Source organism: Xenopus tropicalis, chromosome 4, assembly GCF_000004195.4.
Source record: "Xenopus tropicalis strain Nigerian chromosome 4, UCB_Xtro_10.0, whole genome shotgun sequence".
Lineage (NCBI taxonomy): Eukaryota > Metazoa > Chordata > Amphibia > Anura > Pipidae > Xenopus > Xenopus tropicalis.
In genome coordinates this window covers 17642694-17662668 of record NC_030680.2, presented here as the reverse complement: position 1 = coordinate 17662668, position 19975 = coordinate 17642694, and positions in this window count along the sequence as shown.

The window sequence follows — 19975 nt, the reverse complement described above, 5'->3', positions numbered from 1 at the left end:
TTTGTTTTTGGATCTAGATTGCAGCTTTCAATTTGCATTGGGAATTGAGATTTGAGGGAGATAAGGCGTCAGTGCATCTGCCTTTAATGGGGCCTCCTTGGCCTTGTCAGAATGCAGCCTACTCCATTGGCAGTGCTAAGTACAATCCTCTGTATGTTTCAGTAACTGTAGCCTGTATTGATATGGTTCTGGCATTTCATGTGTTTATGTTCATTTTGAAATTCCTAACCAGTGAGCTGCAATCATTAGGTGTCCTGTTTTTGGAATGGCAAACTCATTTCTTCCAATTTTTAAATTCCTGATTGGATCTTTCATATAAACACCAATATGTCACTTCATTAGGAAGGTCTATTTTGTAATGGAAGCACACCCCTCGTGTATATATCATGCTACTGAATCCTCCAGCTTGAGGTCTGATTGGGATTTTCTGGGGAACACAATTTTAGTTGTTAGACTTGTTTTTGACCCGGTGTCCTCTCTTTGACTTTTTCTTACCTACCTGGTAGATATTTGGCGATATAAGTGCAAAACTCCATGAAATTCCTTCCCAATTTTTGCCTCTTTTGAAAGTGTTAAGTTGGGTACATCCCTAAGATCCCAACCATTTAATAAGCTGTCTGATCTCTGTGCAGTATCCAGATAAAACTCAATTTTACAAGAACACATCTCTCTTAATGAACCTCCATATTCCATTTGATAAATCTCAAAACAGTCTGAAAAAGTCAAAGCCGGATATATTGGAGCATTTCTCAAATCACATAAACACGTTATCCAATATTGGTACTGCTTTTGGTGATCTGCTTTTCTGCTGCTCCATCAAACCACCAAAGCTAAGTGTATTTAGTAACCAATCTAATTATAACTGCGTTTTGGAATGAAAATGATCCATATAAAACCCTGGTCTAATCACTGGGACTGTAAATTGATGGTGCCGACTCTACAGTCCAAATTAAAAGTAAGAACCCACGGAGAGAATTTCTTGGCCCTGATAGATCTCTGCTATTGCGGGTGAGTAACCTCTCAGAAAAGGGTTTCCATTGGCAGCAATAGAAGTCGCTGATGGAAAGCCCTTCGTAATGCTTCAATTTCCAAAGTCGCGCAATGTTGCCTGCAGGAGAGTAAGCAACTTGCTCTGTGGGTTCTTACCCTTGAATTAACTTTTAGTATGTTATAAAATGCCCAGCAACTTTGCAGTTGGTTTCCAATATTTATTTTTTATAGTTTTTCAATTATTTGCCTTTCTCATCTGCCTCTTTCCATCTTTCAAATCAAAAACTATTGCTTTTTATCATTTATCTTTCTATGCAGACCTCTCCTATTCATAATCCTGTAATAAACCACTGTCTGATTGCTAGGGTAAATAATAGCAATTAGATAGCTGTTAAAATACTACTGCTGGAAAGCAGCATAACAAAGAGCTAAATAACAAAAAAAGCATAAAAATAAAACATGAAGACCAATTGCAAATTGGTACGTGTACGTGGTTTGTGTGCAATAGATGAATGATTTGTGTGATTAGAGACCTGATAAGTAAAATAACAATACAATCCAGAAACACTTACTCCCCTCGGGGAGAACAGCAGCAGTAAAAATGTTAGTGTGTGTGTGTGTGTATGTATATATATATATATACACACACACACACACAGGGACACTGGTACGTATTACAACTATATCAAACCTTATAAAAATGGCTGCATAAATTCTACTTATAGGAAGATCTATTAATCTATGTAAGAAAATGGTCTGCGTGTAACTTAATCAGGGCAACTAATATAGCAAGGAACTGTGCTAAAGGGTTGTGTACCAAAGAAATGCATTGTTTTCTGCCATTTTTGACATTTTCAGGAGCACACTAACTACTGTGAGTACAATGTCTTTGTCAGATACCATTCAAATTGTCTATTGTGGTAAATATAAAATGCTATTGATGTGTTTAAAACATTAGTTTTGGGATTATTGTGTCCTTAATATAATAAACTTGAACATTAAATGGACTCCATGTTTATTGCTTATGCCTTTTTTTAATCAAGTGTATTGGTTCCATGTAGATATTAATATATTATACATTTTAAAAGCAATAGCTGCAGTTTTATTTCCAGTTGTCTTTTATTATTAAAGTTACCCTTTACAGTTCAGCTTCAGTATGTTATAGATCACTGTATTCTAAGCAGTTTTGAAGCTGGTCTTCATTTCTTATTTATCTGCCTTTCTCTTTGACCTTTCATTACCAACACATTTAAAATGCTATCAATGGAGAGTGATCCCAGAAAACAAGACTTTAATAAATTAGATTTCTGGTAATTTTTTTCCATTTTTGTTTTATTTAGGCCCTGTCTAATTATTTTTCCCTTATAAAAGAACTAAACCCTAAAAATGAATGTGGCTAAAGATGCTATATTTTATATATTTTGAACTTCACTTTCAGCATATCTATAGTAGTAATGATCCGGGCCTTTATAGTTGTCACAGGAGCTCCCCATCTTGGATTTTGTAAGGAGTGTCACTGGCACTGCACATGCTCAGTGGGCTCTGGCCAGTTATTGAGAAGCTGAGCTCAGGGGTCGTTGCAAATTATCAAGGAGAAAATGAGGTTGGCCTGTAATATAAGATGAAGCTACAGGGCTGATTATTCAGTTCTGATGCAGACTGCACTGGTTTGAGCTGCCATGTAATGTGAAGCTAAGTGAAATATTTATCAGCCTTACATGGTGCCATTTATATTATATATTTACTCTGTATGGTGAGTGGGCCCCTAAGCTCAGGTAAGTGCCAGCAGCCCGGAGCATGTGCAGTGAATTAGCAGAAAGAAGATGGGGGGCTACTGGGGCATCTTTGGGGGCACAGACCTTCCCTGCTAAAGGGCTGTGGGTGGAACAGAAGCCCCAAACAGAATGTGCAGCATTTCTGCCCTATTTCTTAGTTCTCCTTTAGGGCCAATGGCACATTGTTTGATCTGTACCCTTCCTCTTTGCGATTTTTTCATAAATTGTCGTTACGACTGTTTCGCAAAATGTTGCGACTTTTTCGGAGTGTTACGACTTGCGCGAATTGTCACGACTTTTTCGTAGCTATCGCGCCGAGTACGAAAGTTTCGGATTCATTCAAGCTTCAGTATTGTGACTTTCCTTGGGCCAGGTTGGAGCTGCAGAGCGCCATTGAGCCCTATGGGAGACTTTCCTTGGGCCGGGTTGGAGCTGCAGAGCGCCATTGAGCCCTATGGGAGACTTTCCTTGGGCCGGGTTGGAGCTACAGAGCGCCATTGAGCCCTATGGGAGACTTTCCTTGGGCCGGGTTGGAGCTGCAGAGTGCCATTGAGCCCTATGGGAGACTTTCCTTGGGCCGGGTTGGAGCTGCAGAGTGCCATTGAGCCCTATGGGAGACTTTCCTTGGGCCGGGTTGGAGCTGCAGAGTGCCATTGAGCCCTATGGGAGACTTTCCTTGGGCCGGGTTGGAGCTGCAGAGTGCCATTGAGCCCTATGGGAGACTTTCCTTGGGCCAGGTTGGAGCTGCAGATTGCCATTGAGCCCTATGGGAGACTTTCCTTGGGCCGGGTTGGAGCTGCAGAGCGCCATTGAGCCCTATGGGAGACTTTCCTTGGGCCGGGTTGGAGCTACAGAGCGCCATTGAGCCCTATGGGAGACTTTCCTTGGGCCGGGTTGGAGCTACAGAGCGCCATTGAGCCCTATGGGAGACTTTCCTTGGGCCGGGTTGGAGCTGCAGAGTGCCATTGAGCCCTATGGGAGACTTTCCTTGTGCCGGGTTGGAGCTACAGAGCGCCATTGAGCCCTATGGGAGACTTTCCTTGGGCCGGGTTGGAGCTGCAGAGTGCCATTGAGCCCTATGGGAGACTTTCCTTGGGCCAGGTTGGAGCTGCAGAGTGCCATTGAGCCCTATGGGAGACTTTCCTTGGGCCGGGTTGGAGCTGCAGAGTGCCATTGAGCCCTATGGGAGACTTTCCTTGGGCCGGGTTGGAGCTGCAGAGTGCCATTGAGCCCTATGGGAGACTTTCCTTGGGCCGGGTTGGAGCTGCAGAGTGCCATTGAGCCCTATGGGAGACTTTCCTTGGGCCGGGTTGGAGCTGCAGAGTGCCATTGAGCCCTATGGGAGACTTTCCTTGGGCCAGGTTGGAGTTGCAGAGTGCCATTGAGCCCTATGGGAGACTTTCCTTGGGCCGGGTTGGAGCTGTAGAGTGCCATTGAGCCCTATGGGAGACTTTCCTTGGGCCGGGTTGGAGCTGCAGAGTGCCATTGAGCCCTATGGGAGACTTTCCTTGGGCCGGGTTGGAGCTGCAGAGTGCCATTGAGCCCTATGGGAGACTTTCCTTGGGCCGGGTTGGAGCTGCAGAGTGCCATTGAGCCCTATGGGAGACTTTCCTTGGGCCGGGTTGGAGCTGCAGAGTGCCATTGAGCCCTATGGGAGACTTTCCTTGGGCCGGGTTGGAGCTGCAGAGTGCCATTGAGCCCTATGGGAGACTTTCCTTGGGCCGGGTTGGAGCTGCAGAGTGCCATTGAGCCCTATGGGAGACTTTCCTTGGGCCGGGTTGGAGCTGCAGAGTGCCATTGAGCCCTATGGGAGGCTTCCAAAATCATGATAAGTCTGAAAGTTTTGCCCGCCGTTTACGAGCGCTCAATACGAAAAAGTTGCGACCATGTACGAGCAAATCGTAACGGACACAAAAAAGTTGCGGCAATTCGCGCAAGTCATACCGCTATGAAAAAGTCGCGACAATTTGCGAAACAGTCGTAACGGTGACAAAAAAATCGAAAAATGTTCGTTCCCAATCCGAATTTTTCCCATTCGGATTCGAATTTGTGGATTAGTAAATCAGCCCTAAGGATTCAGCTGCGTCCGAATCCTGCAAAAAGTTCTCTAGTTCAGCTGAATCCTGAAACTTTGATTTGATTTGGTGGAACCCTGGGGAAAAATAACATTTTATTAAAAGCATGTTTAAGTTGGCCTTGTATAAAAAACCTTGAGTTGAAGAAGAGCATCCTTAACCAATTTTCTGTTCAAAAAAAAAAGCTAAAATGATGACAAAGTTGAAAAGGTGAGTGTCCAGAGAACCTACTGCCTCGTACATGTATTTATACAATAATACGGTCCATCCAGTAAAACTGCCCATAAACAGGTGTGTGAGGTACGGCCTTCCCCCTGCATGGCCAGATGGGCTACTGTTTGTCTGATATCTTCAGCTGCTCCACTGTAATAAACAGTGTATATACATGCACATAATATGTCTGGGGAGCTCATACATGTGAAGAAAGGATTCACCATGAAATGCTACAGGTATGGGACCTGTTATCCAGAATGCTCGGGGCCTGGGGTTTTCCAGATAAGGGATCTTTCCGTAATTTAGATCTCAATACCTTGACTCTGCTAAATAATCCTTTGAACATTAAGTAAACCCAGTGGGATTGTTTTACCCCCAATAAGGGGTAATTATATCTTAGTTGGGATCAAGTACAGGTACTGTTTTATTATTACAGAGAAAAGGGAATCATTTAACCATTAAATAAACCCAATAGGGCTGTTCTGCCCCCAATAAGGGGTAATTATATCTTAGTTGGGATCAAGTACAGGTACTGTTTTATTATTACAGAGAAAAGGGAATCATTTAACCATTAAATAAACCCAATAGGGCTGTTCTGCCCCCAATAAGGGGTAATTATATCTTAGTTGGGATCAAGTACAGGTACTGTTTTATTATTACAGAGAAAAGGGAATCATTTAACCATGAAATAAACCCAGTAGGGCTGTTCTGCCCCCAATAAGGGGTAATTATATCTTAGTTGGGATCAAGTACAGGTACTGTTTTATTATTACAGAGAAAAGGGAATCATTTAACCATTAAATAAACCCAATAGGGCTGTTTTGCCCCAATAAGGGGTAATTATATCAGTACTATACTTGATCCCAACTAAGATATAATTAATCCTTACTGGATGTAAAATAATCCTATTGGGTTTAATTAATGTTTTTTGATTTCTTAGTAGACTTAAGGTATGAAGATCCAAATTACGGAAAGACCCCTTATCCAGAATACCATTGGTCCCGAGCATTCTGGATAACGGGTCCTATACCTCTATACATTTTGTTAAAAGTTACATTTTTCGTTTTAGCAGCAGTGTCCCCTCTTTAATCCCTTCACTGACACTCGCCCCAGCTTATCTGTGCCCCCCCATAGCAGAACTACAGAGCTGCCTGACAGCATTGCCCCCCCTAACTTTAGCTGTGCCCCTTCTGTTCCCAGCAGCCCCTTGGGGATCAGCAAGCAGCACATACACACTGGCACCCAAACTGGGATATTGGGGTACTGGGAATTCAAATCAGGGGCCGTGACTGATAATGAATAAAGCACCGGCACCTTATTCCCAGCCTGAGGCCCACACTTACTGTTCCTCTTCCCCTCAGATTAAGTCCCAGTACAGCTGCGCAGTGATTGGATGGGCTGCAGGGTGAATGCTTCCAGTCTATCCAATCAGTTTTCAGCTGTACCGGGACTTAAATACTGAGAGCTGATTCGACTTCATGTTCCCTCAGTTTATCATTTTAGCCCTCAGGATTGGAAATACAGTAATTAGTGCAGAGTTTGCTCCCACACAAACCAACCAGCTTCCAGTCACAAACAGTAAACAAACAAGCTCCCACCTTGTAAAACTCGACACCCCATAAAATATCAAGGGGAATTAAGGGGGACAAAAGTGGATGGAGAGGCTCAGGGGGTGTAGGGACCCGCGGGTAGGGCTGGTATTTTACAGTAAAACATGTTGTTTGATGCCAATGTTATAAATAGGGAAAAACATAAACATATAGGAAGGCCCTACCTGTGGGGTTAACAGTTTCTATGGATGTGAAGTGCTATTCCCCTAATTCAGGGGTGGGCCATATTGACTTTTAAAATTTGACGGGGGGCCGGGCCAGCACCAGATGCATACATATTGCACCCCCAAGCTGTACCTGTGCCAGAAGCCATCATATTGCCCCCAATCTGTACCTGTGCCAGCAGCCATCATATTGCCCCCAATCTGTACCTGTGCCAGAAGCCATCATATTGCCCCCAATCTGTACCTGTGCCAGCAGCCATCATATTGCCCCCAATCTGTACCTGTGCCAGCAGCCATCATATTGCCCCCAATCTGTACCTGTGCCAGCAGCCATCATATTGCCCCCAATCTGTACCTGTGCCAGAAGCCATCATATTGCCCCCAATCTGTACCTGTGCCAGCAGCCATCATATTGCCCCCAATCTGTACCTGTGCCAGCAGCCATCATATTGCCCCCAATCTGTACCTGTGCCAGCAGCCATCATATTGCCCCCAATCTGTACCTGTGCCAGAAGCCATCATATTGCCCCCAATCTGTACCTGTGCCAGCAGCCATCATATTGCCCCCAATCTGTACCTGTGCCAGCAGCCATCATATTGCCCCCAATCTGTACCTGTGCCAGCAGCCATCATATTGCCCCCAATCTGTACCTGTGCCAGAAGCCATCATATTGCCCCCAATCTGTACCTGTGCCAGCAGCCATCATATTGCCCCAAGCCCCCAATCTGTACCTGTGCCAGAAGCCATCATATTGCCCCAAGCCCCCAATCTGTACCTGTGCCAGAAACCATCATATTGCCCCCAATCTGTACCTGTGCCAGAAGCCATCATATTGCCCCAAGCCCCCAATCTGTACCTGTGCCAGCAGCCATCATATTGCCCCAAGCCCCCAATCTGTACCTGTGCCAGAAGCCATCATATTGCCCCAAGCCCCCAATCTGTACCTGTGCCAGAAGCCATCATATTGCCCCCAATCTGTACCTGTGCCAGAAGCCATCATATTGCCCCAAGCCCCCAATCTGTACCTGTGCCAGAAGCCATCATATTGCCCCAAGCCCCCAATCTGTACCTGTGCCAGAAGCCATCATATTGCCCCAAGCCCCCAATCTGTACCTGTGCCAGCAGCCATCATATTGCCCCCAAGCCCACAGTCTGTACCTGTGCCAGCAGCAATCATATTGCCCCAAGCCCACAATCTGTACCTGTGCCAGCAATCAATCATATTGCCCCCAACCCAAGCCCCCAATCTGTACCTGTGCCAGCAGCCATCATATTGCCCCCAATCTGTACCTGTGCCAGAAGCCATCATATTGCCCCCAATCTGTACCTGTGCCAGCAGCCATCATATTGCCCCAAGCCCCCAATCTGTACCTGTGCCAGAAGCCATCATATTGCCCCAAGCCCCCAATCTGTACCTGTGCCAGAAGCCATCATATTGCCCCAAGCCCCCAATCTGTACCTGTGCCAGCAGCCATCATATTGCCCCCAAGCCCACAGTCTGTACCTGTGCCAGCAGCAATCATATTGCCCCAAGCCCACAATCTGTACCTGTGCCAGCAATCAATCATATTGCCCCCAACCCAAGCCCACAATCTGTACCTGTGCCAGCAATCAATCATATTGCCCCCAACCCAAGCCCACAATCTGTACCTGTGCCAGCAACAAGCTTCAGAACTTTCCAGGCGCCAGCTCTCTGTTTGAATGACGCGCGCTATCCCCTACTGCGCTAGCCTCACAGCGCCAGCGCGATGAGCGCGTCAGTTTACGCCAGTTTAAGGTACGTGCCGGCTCCTGGGTGATCAACACACACGCCAGAGAGGGTTGGGGAGGGAGGAGTTCAGGCCCTGGCGCTGCGCTCTGACAAACAGCAGGGCCCACCAATCAGAGACGCCGCCGGCGTCCATGTGATGGGAGGAAGCAGCCCAGCTGCCATTTTTAATACTGGAGGTATGTTTTTCACTAGCAACTTTGGCGGCTTCGGCGGGCCGAATTGAAATCGCGAACGGGCCGGATGTGGCCCGCGGGCCATAGTTTGCCCACCCCTGCCCTAGTTGCTGGGCAGAAGCCCCTGTATCTCAGTCACTCTATGGGCAACTTTAGCCCCCAAACAAAAAAATCACCCTCCACCCATGCACAGCAGACTGGGGCAGGGCAGCTGGGTACAGGGTACAGGCACCAAGGGGTTAAAGAAGTTTATGGCCAAAGTCCGGGCACCGTGTTGGGCAGGCAACTTCCAGTAGCAGGGAATAGGGGGGGCTGTAAGGTGCCACAGACAGTCACTATTTATTGGGCTGGGGGGGCTGTTTGTGCCTCTGGGTACTGGGAATGCCATTGTCCCTGCGCTGTAGCTCAGCTCACCTATCAATTGGCTTCTTATTCCTGGGACAGTTGCTTCCAGCTGCCATAGACACTGTGACAGGGACAATTTAATAGCCGGCATCATAAATCATGGAAAAAACAAAAAGAGGATTTGTGGGGAAATGTAAATGTAGCCAGTAATTAAAAAGGACAGCAATGTTTTGCCATTTCTAGGCGCCATCATTGCTGGGACATTATGAGGTTAAGTGACTCTGTCCAGGGTCACAAGGTAAGGGGCCCAGTGGGGCCGGAGGTGCCTTACAATTGCTGGGGTATGAGTCAGATTCCCCCGTCCCAGGGGCTCTGCTCAATTTGCAGAGCTCCCAGGCAGGAATCGAACTCAAGCTGGCCCATACAATCATACGCTGGGTATGAGTCCCAGATTCCCCCGTCCCAGGGGCCTTGCTTATTTTGCACGGCTCCCAGGCGGGAATCGAACTCAAGGCCCATCGGTGTAAAGCAGTCTCCCTACCACTGAGCCATCCTTCCTCCTCCCACTTATACCATGTTTTTTCGTAATCTTGTCTTCTGAATATTGGCGGTTGGTGTACCCTAACCGACTGACTGAAACACTCATGTAGGTCAGTGACAGTTATAGGACTACAGGCTTTAGGTCTGATAGGGGATGCTGGGACATGTAGGCCAATGACAGTTACAGGACTACAGTCTTTAGGTCTGATAGGGGATGCTGGGACATGTAGGTCAATGACAGTTACAGGACTACAGGCTTTAGGTCTGATAGGGGATGCTGGGACATGTAGGCCAATGACAGTTACAGGATTACAGGCTTTAGGTCTGATAGGGAATGCTGGGACATGTAGGTCAGTGACAGTTATAGGACTACAGGCTTTAGGTCTGATAGGTGATGCTGGGACATGTAGGCCAATGATAGTTACAGGACTACAGGCTTTAGGTCTGATAGGGGATGCTGGGACATGTAGGCCAATGACAGTTACAGGATTACAGGCTTTAGGTCTGATAGGGGATGCTGGGACATGTAGGTCAGTTAAAGTTATAGGACTACAGGCTTTAGGTCTGATAGGGGATGCTGGGACATGTAGGCCAATGACAGTTATAGGACTACAGGCTTTAGGTTTGATAGGGGATGCTGGGACATGTAGGCCAATTACAGTTATGTGACTACAGGCTTTAGGTCTGATAGGGGATGCTGGGACATGTAGGCCAATTACAGTTATAGGACTACTGGCTTTAGGTCTGATAGGGGATGCTGGGACATGTAGGCCAATTACAGTTATAGGACTACAGGCTTTAGGTCTGATAGGGGATGCTGGGACATGTAGGTCAGTTACAGTTATAGGACTACAGGCTTTAGGTCTGATAGGGGATGCTGGGACATGTAGGTCAGTTAAAGTTATAGGACTACAGGCTTTAGGTCTGATAGGGGATGCTGGGAAATGTAGGTCAGTTACAGTTATAGGACTACAGGCTGCAGGTCTGATAGGGGATGCTGTGACATGTAGGCCAGTGACAGTTATAGGACTACTGGCTGCAAGTCTGATAGGGGATGCTGGGACATTTAGGCCAATGACAGTAATAGGACTAGAGGCTGCAGGTCTGATAGGGGATGCTGGGACATGTAGGCCAGTGATAGTTATAGGACTACAGGCAGAAGGTCTGAAAGGGGATGCTGGGATATGTAGGCCAATGACAATTATAGGACTACAGGCTTCAGGTCTGTTAGGGGATGTTGGGACATGTAGTTCAGTGACAGTTATAGGTCTAAAGGCTTTAGGTCTGTTAGGGGATGTTGGGACATGTAGGTCAATTACAGTTATAGGTCTACAGGCTGCAGATCTGAGAGGGGATGCTGGGACATGTAGGTCAATGACAGTTATAGGTCTACAGGCTGAAGGTCTGATAGGGGATGCTGGGACATGTAGGCCAGTAACAGTTATAGGTCTACAGGCTGCAGATCTGAGAGGGGATGCTGGGACATGTAGGTCAGTGACAGTTATAGGGCTTCAGGTCTGATAGGGGATGCTGGGACATGTAGGCCAATGACAATTATAGGACTACAGGCTTCAGGTCTGTTAGGGGATGCTGGGACATGTAGTTCAGTGACAGTTATAGGTCTAAAGGCTTTAGGTCTGATAGGGGATGTTGGGACATGTAGGTCAATTACAGTTATAGGTCTACAGGCTGCAGATCTGAGAGGGGATGCTGGGACATGTAGGTCAATGACAGTTATAGGTCTACAGGCTGAAGGTCTGATAGGGGATGCTGGGACATGTAGGCCAGTAACAGTTATAGGACTACAGGCTGCAGGTCTGATAGGGGATGCTGTGATATGTAGGTCAGTGACAGTTATAGGACTACAGGCTGCAGGTATAATAGGGGATGCTGGGACATTTAGGCCAATGACAGTAATAGGACTACAGGCTGCAGGTCTGATAGGGGATGCTGGGACATGTAGGTCAATGACAGTTATAGGACTACAAGCTGAAGGTCTGATAGGGGATGCTGGAACATGTAGGCCAGTAACAGTTATAGGACTATTGGCTGCACGTCTGATATGGGATGCTGGGACATGTAGGCCAATGACAGTTATAGGTCTACAGGCTGCAGGTCTGATAGGGGATGCTGGGACATGTAGGTCAATGACAGTTATAGGACTACAAGCTGAAGGTCTGATAGGGGATGCTGGGACATGTAGGCCAGTAACAGTTATAGGACTACAGGCTGCACGTCTGATAGGGGATGCTGGGACATGTAGGTCAGTGACAGTTATCGGACTACAAGCTGAAGGTCTGATAGGGGATGCTGGGACATGTAGGCCAGTAACAGTTATAGGACTACAGGCTGCACGTCTGATAGGGGATGCTGGGACATGTAGGTCAGTGACAGTTATAGGACTACAAGCTGAAGGTCTGATAGGGGATGCTGGGATATGTAGGTCAGTGACAGTTATAGGACTACAGGCTGCAGGTATAATAGGGGATGCTGGGACATTTAGGCCAATGACAGTAATAGGACTACCGGCTGCAGGTCTGAGAGGGGATGCTGGGACATGTAGGCCAATGACAGTTATAGGACTACAGGCTTCAGGTCTGAAAGGGGATGCTGGGACATGTAGGCCAATGACAGTTATAGATCTACAGGCTGCAGATCTAAAAGGGGATGCTGGGATATGTAGGTTAATGACAGTTATAGGACTACAGGCTGCAGGTTTGATAGGGGATGCTGGGACATGTAGTTCAGTGACAGTTATAGGACTACAGGCTTCAGGTCTGATAGGGGATGTTGGGACATGTAGGTCAGTGACAGTTATAGGACTACAGGCTTCAGGTCTGATAGGGGATGCTGGGACATGTAGGCCAATGACAGTTATAGGACTACAGGCTTCAGGTCTGATAGGGGATGTTGGGACATGTAGGTCAGTGACAGTTATAGGACTACAAGCTGAAGGTCTGATAGGGGATGCTGGAACATGTAGGCCAGTAACAGTTATAGGACTATTGGCTGCACGTCTGATATGGGATGCTGGGACATGTAGGCCAATGACAGTTATAGGTCTACAGGCTGCAGGTCTGATAGGGGATGCTGGGACATGTAGGTCAGTGACAGTTATAGGACTACAAGCTGAAGGTCTGATAGGGGATGCTGGGACATGTAGGCCAGTAACAGTTATAGGACTATTGGCTGCACGTCTGATAGGGGATGCTGGGACATGTAGGTCAGTGACAGTTATAGGTCTACAGGCTGCAGGTCTGAGAGGGGATGCTGGGACATGTAGGTCAATGACAGTTATAGGACTACAAGCTGAAGGTCTGATAGGGGATGCTGGGACATGTAGGCCAGTAACAGTTATAGGACTACAGGCTGCACGTCTGATAGGGGATGCTGGGACATGTAGGTCAGTGACAGTTATAGGACTACAAGCTGAAGGTCTGATAGGGGATGCTGGGATATGTAGGTCAGTGACAGTTATAGGACTACAGGCTGCAGGTATAATAGGGGATGCTGGGACATTTAGGCCAATGACAGTAATAGGACTACCGGCTGCAGGTCTGAGAGGGGATGCTGGGACATGTAGGCCAATGACAGTTATAGGACTACAGGCTTCAGGTCTGAAAGGGGATGCTGGGACATGTAGGCCAATGACAGTTATAGATCTACAGGCTGCAGATCTAAAAGGGGATGCTGGGATATGTAGGTTAATGACAGTTATAGGACTACAGGCTGCAGGTTTGATAGGGGATGCTGGGACATGTAGGCCAGTGATAGTTATAGGACTACAGGCAGAAGGTCTGATAGGGGATGCTGGGACATGTAGGCCAATGACAGTTATAGGACTACAGGCTTCAGGTCTGATAGGGGATGTTGGGACATGTAGTTCAGTGACAGTTATAGGACTACAGGCTTCAGGTCTGATAGGGGATGTTGGGACATGTAGGTCAGTGACAGTTATAGGACTACAGGCTTCAGGTCTGATAGGGGATGCTGGGACATGTAGGCCAATGACAGTTATAGGACTACAGGCTTCAGGTCTGATAGGGGATGTTGGGACATGTAGGTCAGTGACAGTTATAGGACTACAGGCTGCAGGTCTGATAGGGGATGCTGGGACATGTAGGTCAGTGACAGTTATAGGACTACAGGCTGCAGGTCTGATAGGGGATGCTGGGACATGTAGGCCAATGACAGTTATAGGACTACAGGCTTCACGTCTGATAGGGGATCTTGGGACATGTAGTTCAGTGACAGTTATAGGACTAAAGGCTGCAGGTCTTAGAGGGGATGCTGCGACATGTAGGTCAATGACAGTTATAGGACTACAGGCTGAAGGTCTGATAGGGGATGCTGGGACATGTAGGCCAGTAACAGTTATAGGACTACAGGCTGCACGTCTGATAGGGGATGCTGGGACATGTAGGTCAGTGACAGTTATAGGACTACAAGCTGAAGGTCTGATAGGGGATGCTGGGACATGTAGGCCAGTAACAGTTATAGGACTATTGGCTGCACGTCTGATAGGGGATGCTGGGACATGTAGGTCAGTGACAGTTATAGGTCTACAGGCTGCAGGTCTGAGAGGGGATGCTGGGACATGTAGGTCAATGACAGTTATAGGACTACAAGCTGAAGGTCTGATAGGGGATGCTGGGAAATGTAGGCCAGTAACAGTTATAGGACTATTGGCTGCACGTCTGATAGGGGATGCTGGGACATGTAGGTCAGTGACAGTTATAGGACTACAGGCTGCAGGTCTGATAGGGGATGCTGGGACATGTAGGCCAATGACAGTTATAGGACTACAGGCTTCAGGTCTGATAGGGGATTTTGGGACATGTAGTTCAGTGACAGTTATAGGACTAAAGGCTGCAGGTCTTAGAGGGGATGCTGCGACATGTAGGTCAATGACAGTTATAGGACTACAGGCTGAAGGTCTGATAGGGGATGCTGGGACATGTAGGCCAGTAACAGTTATAGGACTACAGGCTGCACGTCTGATAGAGGATGCTGGGACATGTAGGTCAGTGACAGTTATAGGACTACAAGCTGAAGGTCTGATAGGGGATGCTGGGACATGTAGGCCAGTAACAGTTATAGGACTATTGGCTGCACGTCTGATAGGGGATGCTGGGACATGTAGGTCAGTGACAGTTATAGGTCTACAGGCTGCAGGTCTGAGAGGGGATGCTGGGACATGTAGGTCAATGACAGTTATAGGACTACAAGCTGAAGGTCTGATAGGGGATGCTGGGACATGTAGGCCAGTAACAGTTATAGGACTATTGGCTGCACGTCTGATAGGGGATGCTGGGACATGTAGGCCAGTAACAGTTATAGGACTACAGGCTGCACGTCTGATAGGGGATGCTGGGACATGTAGGTCAGTGACAGTTATAGGACTACAAGCTGAAGGTCTGATAGGGGATGCTGGGATATGTAGGTCAGTGACAGTTATAGGACTACAGGCTGCAGGTATAATAGGGGATGCTGGGACATTTAGGCCAATGACAGTAATAGGACTACCGGCTGCAGGTCTGAGAGGGGATGCTGGGACATGTAGGCCAATGACAGTTATAGGACTACAGGCTTCAGGTCTGAAAGGGGATGCTGGGACATGTAGTTCAGTGACAGTTATAGATCTACAGGCTGCAGATCTAAAAGGGGATGCTGGGATATGTAGGTTAATGACAGTTATAGGACTACAGGCTGCAGGTTTGATAGGGGATGCTGGGACATGTAGGCCAGTGATAGTTATAGGACTACAGGCAGAAGGTCTGATAGGGGATGCTGGGACATGTAGGCCAATGACAGTTATAGGACTACAGGCTTCAGGTCTGATAGGGGATGTTGGGACATGTAGGTCAGTGACAGTTATAGGACTACAGGCTGCAGGTCTGATAGGGGATGCTGGGACATGTAGGCCAATGACAGTTATAGGACTACAGGCTTCAGGTCTGATAGGGGATGCTGGGACATGTAGGCCAATGACAGTTATAGGACTACAGGCTTCAGGTCTGATAGGGGATGTTGGGACATGTAGGTCAGTGACAGTTATAGGACTAAAGGCTGCAGGTCTGAGAGGGGATGCTGGGACATGTAGGAAAATGACAGTTATAGGACTACAGGCTTCAGGTCTGATAGGGGATCTTGGGACATGTAGTTCAGTGACAGTTATAGGACTAAAGGCTGCAGGTCTGAGAGGGGATGCTGGGACATGTAGGTCAGTGACAGTTATAGGTCTACAGGCTGCAGGTCTGAGAGGGGATGCTGGGACATGTAGGCCAATGACAGTTATAGGACTACAGGCTTCAGGTCTGATAGGGGATCTTGGGACATGTAGTTCAGTGACAGTTATAGGACTAAAGGCTGCAGGTCTGAGAGGGGATGCTGGGACATGTAGGCCAATGACAGTTATAGGACTACAGGCTTCAGGTCTGATAGGGGATCTTGGGACATGTAGTTCAGTGACAGTTATAGGACTAAAGGCTGCAGGTCTGAGAGGGGATGCTGGGACATGTAGGTCAGTGACAGTTATAGGTCTACAGGCTGCAGGTCTGAGAGGGGATGCTGGGACATGTAGGTCAATGACAGTTATAGGACTACAAGCTGAAGGTCTGATAGGGGATGCTGGGAAATGTAGGCCAGTAACAGTTATAGGACTATTGGCTGCACGTCTGATAGGGGATGCTGGGACATGTAGGTCAGTGACAGTTATAGGACTACAGGCTGCAGGTCTGATAGGGGATGCTGGGACATGTAGGCCAATGACAGTTATAGGACTACAGGCTTCAGGTCTGATAGGGGATGTTGGGACATGTAGTTCAGTGACAGTTATAGGACTAAAGGCTGCAGGTCTTAGAGGGGATGCTGCGACATGTAGGTCAATGACAGTTATAGGACTACAGGCTGCAGGTCTGAGAGGGGATGCTGGGACATGTAGGTCAATGACAGTTATAGGACTACAAGCTGAAGGTCTGATAGGGGATGCTGGGAAATGTAGGCCAGTAACAGTTATAGGACTATTGGCTGCACGTCTGATAGGGGATGCTGGGACATGTAGGTCAGTGACAGTTATAGGACTACAGGCTGCAGGTCTGATAGGGGATGCTGGGACATGTAGGCCAATGACAGTTATAGGACTACAGGCTTCAGGTCTGATAGGGGATGTTGGGACATGTAGTTCAGTGACAGTTATAGGACTAAAGGCTGCAGGTCTTAGAGGGGATGCTGCGACATGTAGGTCAATGACAGTTATAGGACTACAGGCTGCACGTCTGATAGGGGATGCTGGGACATGTAGGTCAGTGACAGTTATAGGACTACAAGCTGAAGGTCTGATAGGGGATGCTGGGACATGTAGGCCAGTAACAGTTATAGGACTACAGGCTGCACGTCTGATAGGGGATGCTGGGACATGTAGGTCAGTGACAGTTATAGGACTACAAGCTGAAGGTCTGATAGGGGATGCTGGGACATGTAGGCCAGTAACAGTTATAGGACTATTGGCTGCACGTCTGATAGGGGATGCTGGGATATGTAGGTCAATGACAGTTATAGGACTACAAGCTGAAGGTCTGATAGGGGATGCTGGGACATGTAGGCCAGTAACAGTTATAGGACTATTGGCTGCACGTCTGATAGGGGATGCTGGGACATGTAGGTCAATGACAGTTATAGGTCTACAGGCTGCAGGTCTGAGAGGGGATGCTGGGACATGTAGGCCAGTAACAGTTATAGGACTACAGGCTGCACGTCTGATAGGGGATGCTGGGACATGTAGGTCAGTGACAGTTATAGGACTACAAGCTGAAGGTCTGATAGGGGATGCTGGGATATGTAGGTCAGTGACAGTTATAGGACTACAGGCTGCAGGTATAATAGGGGATGCTGGGACATTTAGGCCAATGACAGTAATAGGACTACCGGCTGCAGGTCTGAGAGGGGATGCTGGGACATGTAGGCCAATGACAGTTATAGGACTACAGGCTTCAGGTCTGAAAGGGGATGCTGGGACATGTAGTTCAGTGACAGTTACAGATCTACAGGCTGCAGATCTAAAAGGGGATGCTGGGATATGTAGGTTAATGACAGTTATAGGACTACAGGCTGCAGGTCTGAAAGGGGATGCTGGGACATGTAGTTCAGTGACAGTTATAGATCTACAGGCTGCAGATCTAAAAGGGGATGCTGGGATATGTAGGTTAATGACAGTTATAGGACTACCGGCTGCAGGTTTGATAGGGGATGCTGGGACATGTAGGCCAGTGATAGTTATAGGACTACAGGCTGCAGGTTTGATAGGGGATGCTGGGACATGTAGGCCAGTGATAGTTATAGGACTACAGGCTGCAGGTCTGAGAGGGGATGCTGGGACATGTAGGCCAATGACAGTTATAGGACTACAGGCTGCAGGTTTGATAGGGGATGCTGGGACATGTAGGCCAGTGATAGTTATAGGACTACAGGCTGCAGGTCTGAGAGGGGATGCTGGGACATGTAGGCCAATGACAGTTATAGGACTACAGGCTGCAGGTTTGATAGGGGATGCTGGGACATGTAGGCCAGTGATAGTTATAGGACTACAGGCAGAAGGTCTGATAGGGGATGCTGGGACATGTAGGCCAATGACAGTTATAGGACTACAGGCTTCAGGTCTGATAGGGGATGTTGGGACATGTAGTTCAGTGACAGTTATAGGACTACAGGCTTCAGGTCTGATAGGGGATGTTGGGACATGTAGGTCAGTGACAGTTATAGGACTACAGGCTGCAGGTCTGATAGGGGATGCTGGGACATGTAGGCCAATGACAGTTATAGGACTACAGGCTTCAGGTCTGATAGGGGATGCTGGGACATGTAGGCCAATGACAGTTATAGGACTACAGGCTTCAGGTCTGATAGGGGATGTTGGGACATGTAGGTCAGTGACAGTTATAGGACTACAAGCTGAAGGTCTGATAGGGGATGCTGGGACATGTAGGTCAGTGACAGTTATAGGACTACAGGCTGCAGGTCTGATAGGGGATCTTGGGACATGTAGTTCAGTGACAGTTATAGGACTACAGGCTGCAGGTCTGAGAGGGGATGCTGGGACATGTAGGTCAGTGACAGTTATAGGTCTACAGGCTGCAGGTCTGAGAGGGGATGCTGGGACATGTAGGTCAATGACAGTTATAGGACTACAAGCTGAAGGTCTGATAGGGGATGCTGGGAAATGTAGGCCAGTAACAGTTATAGGACTATTGGCTGCACGTCTGATAGGGGATGCTGGGACATGTAGGCCAGTGACAGTTATAGGACTACAGGCTGCAGGTCTGATAGGGGATGCTGGGACATGTAGGCCAATGACAGTTATAGGACTACAGGCTTCAGGTCTGATAGGGGATGTTGGGACATGTAGTTCAGTGACAGTTATAGGACTAAAGGCTGCAGGTCTTAGAGGGGATGCTGGGACATGTAGGTCAGTGACAGTTATAGGTCTACAGGCTGCAGGTCTGATAGGGGATGCTGGGACATGTAGGCCAATGACAGTTACAGGATTACAGGCTTTAGGTCTGATAGGGGATGCTGGGACATGTAGGTCAGTGACAGTTATAGGACTACAGGCTTTAGGTCTGATAGGTGATGCTGGGACATGTAGGCCAATGATAGTTACAGGACTACAGGCTTTAGGTCTGAGAGGGGATGCTGGGACATGTAGGCCAATGACAGTTATAGGACTACAGGCTTTAGGTCTGATAGGGGATGCTGGGACATGTAGGCCAGTAACAGTTATAGGACTATTGGCTGCACGTCTGATAGGGGATGCTGGGACATGTAGGTCAGTGACAGTTATAGGACTACAGGCTTTAGGTTTGATAGGGGATGCTGGGACATGTAGGCCAATTACAGTTATAGGACTACAGGCTTTAGGTCTGATAGGGGATGCTGGGACATGTAGGCCAATTACAGTTATAGGACTACAGGCTTTAGGTCTGATAGGGGATGCTGGGACATGTAGGCCAATTACAGTTATAGGACTACAGGCTTTAGGTCTGATAGGGGATGCTGGGACATGTAGGCCAATTACAGTTATAGGACTACAGGCTGCAGATCTGAGAGGGGATGCTGGGACATTTAGGTCAATGACAGTTATAGGTCTACAGGCTGAAGGTCTGATAGGGGATGCTGGGACATGTAGGCCAGTAACAGTTATAGGACTACAGGCTGCAGGTCTGATAGGGGATGCTGTGATATGTAGGTCAGTGACAGCTATAGGTCTACAGGCTGCAGGTCTGAGAGGGGATGCTGGGACATGTAGGTCAATGGCAGTTAT